This window comes from Podarcis melisellensis (assembly GCF_964234715.1).
Source record: "Podarcis melisellensis genome assembly, chromosome: 14".
Classification (NCBI taxonomy): Eukaryota; Metazoa; Chordata; class Lepidosauria; order Squamata; family Lacertidae; genus Podarcis; species Podarcis melisellensis.
Window position 1 is genome coordinate 10,758,764 of NC_138546.1, and position 6,604 is coordinate 10,765,367.

The 6,604-nt window shown below is 43.7% G+C and overlaps 1 long non-coding RNA gene across 1 annotated transcript; it reads right to left on the reverse strand.

Moving 5' to 3' along the window:
• Window positions 1-1,729: 1,729 nt before the first annotated feature.
• Window positions 1,730-5,892, reverse strand: LOC309356427. Its single transcript, XR_014162781.1, has 3 exons — window positions 5,835-5,892; window positions 5,273-5,325; window positions 1,730-1,770 (listed from the first exon to the last, which is right to left on the reverse strand). It is a non-coding gene; the product is annotated as an uncharacterized lncRNA (long non-coding RNA).
• Between the last annotated feature and the right edge of the window lie 712 nt (window positions 5,893-6,604).

The window sequence follows — 6,604 nt, forward strand, 5'->3', positions numbered from 1 at the left end:
GTGGTGCTTCAGGTTAAGAACAGTTTCAGGTTAAGAACGGACCTCCAGAAGAATTAAGTTCTTAATCCGAGGTTCCACTGTACTGTGGTAGACAGTAAAAACAACCTTTCCTTTGCACTATTCCGAGTACCTCTGTCCCACAAACTGTTATTTGATGTACGTAGGGGAAACAAATAAATCTGTTCTCAAAAAGTTTTGAGAAATGCTGCCTTGTAATCAACATAACCATCACATTCAACATCATTTTGACTCGTTGCTTGGGTGGAACCAGTAGCAAGTGGTAGGTCACATTCAGTGCATCTCCGCACCCTTTAACAATTGCTCCGGGAAAGGATTATAAATTCCTTGACTGTGCCAAAAAAAGGGGGGGAGATGTGGGTGGAGTCTTTTGAATGAGGCACAAAGTCAAAAAGCTGAAAAACTGGTTGAGGAAGACATGCATGAGCTTTGTAATACCATCCAGAACAGAAAATTTAGCAACAGGTAGGAATAAGTGAATGGATTTAATTTTAATCCAACCTCATGCCGGGGTGGCAAAAGTGGTTTCCCCAGATTGGCCCATGACTGCCCCCGTCCAGACTGCAAAGTCTGACAGACACAATGATCACTGTAGAATGAAACCGAATAAGAGATTACTCTTTTATCTTTCTTTGATAACAGCATATAGGAATGCAGACTTTTTGGTATGGGGCAAAATATATTTGGCACATATCCATTATAGTATGGAAAAAATGCAAACCTGTACATATTTCTGCTGTATTATTCTTGCTTCCTATTCAAGTGTGTTTAAGGCCCTGTCTGCATTCTCCACTTAAAGCAGTATCATACCACTTTAAACAGTCGTGGCTTCCCCCAAAGATTCTTGGGATCTGCAGTTTGTTAAGGGTGCTGTGAGTTGTTAGAGGAGACTTCCGATTCCCCACACAGAGCTACAACTCCCAGAGTTTCCTGGTAAGAATTGATTTTAAAATTACTTATGGGGTGGGTGTCTGTAATGGTTCTAGGGGTTGCTCGAGCGTAAGCCGGTGCAAACACCTGGCTGGGTTGCCTGAGTGAACCTTTTCTGTCCGGACAGCCACTCACCCGTGGCTGTCTCAATCGCTGGCAGAATCCGTCAGTGAGCGTTTCTTAAACTTCTTCCAGCAAAGAAGCTCTTTGATGCCTAGTCTCCTCCTACTCTCTCTGCGCGGAAGCCTCCTGCGCAAGGAGGGCGTAGGCAGCGGAGGACCCCTACTCTCCCCGCTGGTCCCCGGCAAGGAGTCATTGGACCGCCTCGCCGCTTCCCCCATCTGCCCCCCTTCTCCACTGGTGCTACGCTGATTCTCTTCCCCAGAAGATGGGCTGCCTCTCCCAATCCCGGGACGCTCTCTGGAATCCCTCTGGATTTTGCTCTCTCCCTCCGGCACTGATGGCAGTTCCCTGACAGTGTCCTATGACTGTAATTCAATGGTGCAGCGCTTTGGAAACATGTTCAAGTCCAACCTTGAGCATCTTTTGGAAGCAGCGTGGAGTCTGTTTCTCTTGGCAGTCTTTCAGGTCCAGGGTTAAGTCTGCAGAAGATTTGCGGCTTTAATAGATTTTAATTGATTTATTTTAACAATTAAATGAGATTATTGTTCTAGCCCAGGGTTCACAGCTAGAAATAGCTGCGGCAATAAAATGACAGAGAGGAGCAGCACCTTATGGGGAGAGATTTACAGTAAAAACGGATCTGACAAACTCACCAGCCTTAATAAACAGCAGCCCACAAATTAGAGAGTGAAACAGCTTCTGTCACAAATGTAAGGATCAAGAGAAACAGATGAATGTAGGAGGTTTGAGATGCAGAAAGCGTTAACACTCACTTAACAGGGGGGGGGGGAAGGCACCCTGTTTTAATTTAAGGGGATAAAATGGCTTCAGACAACTTTCAAAAGACGTTCTGGCAGATTCTGTCTCCCCACCGCCCTGAAACAAAATGCAAAACTAAAAGACACTGTCTGATATCCTCTAATTTTTACCTTTTTTGGGGGGGGGATACCCACAAATACAACACATTGGGCCAGTTTACACCTTAAAGTATGGCAACCAATAGCTTATTGAAGGGGTGGGCTCTTTGGTTCCACAGGTCAGATCCTTTTCAGGATGGACCTTGTGGGCCAAATTTGATGGGTAATGGGCCACCCAACTGCCCATTGCCTGACATCACAATGACATTAGGTGCAATGTGCTTTGAAGTCCCAAAGTCAGGGCTTCAAAGTGCCTTACAAGGCACTGTTAACATGAAAGTTTTCCCCAATGTTTTAGAAAGGAATCTGATGTGAACCCCTTCCTGAATGAAGAACACCATGAGAAGCAAAGACCCAAAACACAGCATTAAATCCAAGTCGGACATGACATCATTGTTGAAATTATGCTGTTCAGTCTAAATCATCCTTCCATAATATTCCATGTGTGGAGGGAGAGTTGAACCTGTGTTTTGTTCTATTAGCATGCCTAATACAAAAATCATGTGTATTTTATTTCTGATACTCTTTGGCTGCCTTAGCTGTTATTTAATTACTGCATAGGTTTCAGATTCTGTTTTTACACTGCATTTATTAGCGTGTTGCTGCTTTTTATCATGTTGCATAAACTACCCTGGGAATGAATTTTCAAGGGCAGTGTTGGGGCATAAATCCCCAAAAGCAATCAGATGCATGGAGCATTATACTCACTTGATTGTCAGATGGGCCCACGCACAACTGATGGTAACAGTGAGAATGTCAGTTGAATATTATATGAGTGTATCGACACATTACTGGGGACATGTATCTATCATCTATCTATCTATATCTATCTATCATCTATCTATCTATCTATCATCTATCTATCTATATCTATCTATCTATCATCTATCTATCTATCTATCTATCTATCTATCTATCTATCTATCTATCATCTATCTCTATCTATCATCTATCTATCATCTATCTATCATCTATCTATCTATCTATCTATCTATCTATCTATCTCTATCTATCTATCTATCTATCTATCTATCTATCTATCTATCTATCTATCATCTATCTATCTATCTATCTATCTATCTATCTATCTATCTATCTATCATCTATCTATCTATCTATCTATCTATCTATCATCTATCTCTATCTATCTATCTATCTATCTATCTATCTATCTATCTATCTATCTATCATCTATCTATCTATCTATCTATCTATCTATCTATCTATCTATCTATCATCTATCTATCTATCATCTATCTATCTATCTATCTATCTATCTATCTATCTATCTATCTATCATCTATCTATCTATCATCTATCTATCTCTATCTATCTATCTATCTATCTATCTATCTATCTATCTATCTATCTATCTATCTATCATCTATCTATCTATCTATCATCTATCTATCTATTTCATTTGTATCAATCCTTTCTTCCGCAGAGCTCAAGGTGGCAGATGTGGTTCTCATATTTTATATTTCACAACAACCTTGTGAGGTAGGGGAGAGAGAGAAAGAGAAAAGAGAGGGAGGGAGGGAGGAAGGGACTGGCTCAAGGCTGGCTCAAGGTCACCCAGTGAACTTCATAGCCAAGAGGGGATTTGAACTCTAGACTCCAAGTTCTTAATCCAGCACTTTAACCACTACAGTCGTACCTTGGTTTACAACCATAATCCTTTCCGGAGGTCTAGTTGTAAACCAAAACATGTTGTAATTCAAGGCGCGCTTTCGCCAATGGGGCCTCCCCCCCCCCAAATTGGTTGTAATCCAAAAAAATGGGTTGAAATCCAAAAAAAAAGGGACATGCACTTCTGGGTTTGACATGGCTGTAATCCAAAACGGTTGCAAACCAAGGTACCACTGAACATCATGCTGGCTCTGCTTGGCCACACTGAGAGTGACAGATGTAGGTTGATCCAAAAGGAGTTGATAGATATAAAATACATCTGACCAACCTGGCAGATTTAATTAGAAGGGTTCAGTAAAGGTTTTACTCAAGTCACAGAAGGAGTAGTACAGGAGGGTGTAGGCCACCTTCTTGCTTGTTCACTTGCCTCTTGCTCTGGTCCAGACCACAATGGTGACCCACCCGGTGAGGAGGAGGAACAGGAGAAACCTCTGGCTGCTTGCTCATTGGCTCTGCCTGACATGCAAGCAGGTGTCTTGCCAGAATGGTATATGCACTGTTTATCTCCTGCTTGGATTACTGCAATGCGCTCTATGTGGGACTACCTTTGAACGTGACTCAGAAACTACAACTAATCCAGAATGTGGATGCCAGGTGGGTGGCTGGGAGTAGCTGCCAGGAAAATATAACACTGGTCCTAAAGTATATACACCGACTCCCATTTCCAAGCACAATTCAAAGTGTTGGTGGTGACCTTTAAAGCTCTAAACAGTCTCAGCTCTGTATACCTGAAGGAGCATCTCCACCCAAATTGTTCAGCCCAGACACTGAGGTCCAGCTCCAAGGGCCTTCTGGCAGTTCCCTCGTTGAGAGCTGTGAAGCTGCAGGGAACCAGGCAGAGGGCCTTCTCGGTAGTGGCGCCCGCCCTCCTGTCAGATGTCAAACAGATAGACAACTACACAATTTCCCAATGACATCTGAAGGCAGCCCTCTTTCGGGAAATTTTTAACGCGTGATATTTTGCTGTGTTTTTATTCTGTTGGAAACCACCCAGAGCGTCTGGGGCAAGGTGTCTTGTCCAAGACACCCTTCAAAATCTTTAGAGAATGGCTGCAGCTTAGTAGCAGAGTTCCTGCCTTGCATGCAAAAGGTCCCAGGTTCAATCCCCAGCATCTCCAGGTAGGGCAGGGAGAGACTCCCTGCCTGTAACCCTGGAGAGATGCTGCCAGTCAGTGTAGACAATACTGAGCTAGATTGACTGATGGTCTGACTCAGTATAAAGCAGCATCCAATGTTCCTAAATTTGGAGTTAATACTGTTTGTGTGTATTGGGGAGGGGCATGTGTGGTGTGTGTGTGTGTGTGTGTGTGTGTGTGTGTGTGTATTTGTGCTGTGCATATTTTATATTCTGGGAAGATCCTTACAAACCTGATCAAGGATAAGGTAAAAGGAAGCACTCTCCCGGCTAAGGCTCTGATTCAGATTCTAAGCATTATATATATATGCTTCAAAAACATTTTTATTACAGCTACAGCTCCTCAGTGTATCCCCCCGCCCCACCCTCTGCAGATGGAGTTTCTGCTCTTTGGTGAATTAATGGAACAGCCATTGTCAGGATATTCCCTCCCCTCCTGCCCTGACTTTTGAGAACTCACTGCTTCTGTTGACTCAAGAGATGAGTGTCCTTGGAAGAGAGATAGAGAGAGGACTGGCCTTGGAAGAGAGATAACAAAAAGGTTGCATTTACATTTTAAACCTTCAGATACAAGCAGAAGCTTTCTAATCATGTGCTAGCTGCAGGATGCACTAAACCAAACTGGAATGCCAACAAGCTTCCTTTCGGCACTGAATCTTGGGTTGCACCAATCATGTCTCCCTCCTCAGCTATCAGCCCATTCTCTTCCTTACCCATCTGCGTTGACTGCCGTTTGTTCGCCTTTGTGGCTCCAGGGGTGCCTGTGTTTACCCAGTGTTCAGTTTCCTCAGAATGAAGTTCAGCAGAGACTGTGATGTCTTTAGGATATATGGTTTTATTTACACATTTATCTGAGCATAGCATGGAGTGGCTCTCAGAATCAATACTTCAACAGATCTTGCCCCCCGCCCCCAAGTCACAGCTTAGGTTCAGCACAGAGCAAGGTCTGCCTCTGTGTATCCCGCTTCCAGCATCTGCCAAAACTCTCACACACACACTTTCTGTGCACAGCCCCTCTTGACCTACTGTTCTTGTTCATAGGCTGATGTGGCATCCAGCCAGGTTGAGGTGGGAAAAGGCCCACCCATTTGTCTCTATGGCAACAGAGCAACCTCTTTGGATATGTTAAAGCACCGTACTTAATAGCCCAGCCAAAACAATTATCGTAACAAAGGAACTGGTTCCACTGGTAACACAGCCTCTTTCCCTTGATTCTAAGCAGGCCTAGAGGGTACCAGGATATCATCCAGACTAATGCCCCAAACTCACAACAATATCCACAGTGGGACCCAGTTAACCTGCAACATCTGCAGGTCCTTAAATACTGAGGTTGTGTACACACTGTCCCTTTCGTAGCACAAAAATGTTGCTTTTCCCAATCCAAAATCATCCATGCTCATCCTCAACATGCTGCTTTTGATCTTGCACCCACAAGGGCAGGGGTGGTTATTGGATACACATTTGAAAATCCTCTCCTTAAGTAGGCTATCCATGCCCTTTCGCCCCTGCACATTCCCTAGGTGAAAGAAGAAGGAAGTGATGACAAGTGATCTTGGTGTATGCCTACCCACCATGTCATTGGGCCAGTGGGGATGCATTCACGCCCTCTACAATTCCAGGACCACCTACATCTCTTTACACAGGTTTTCAAATGGGCACACTACAGACTAATGCAGAATCAATCTGCAACGAGCTATTATTTCTGGAATGAAACCAGTTTCCCGAGAAGCACTTTTCAGGGCTTTTTTTTCTTTTTAATGCATTAGATCTAGATTGTGTGGGCTATGCGGGG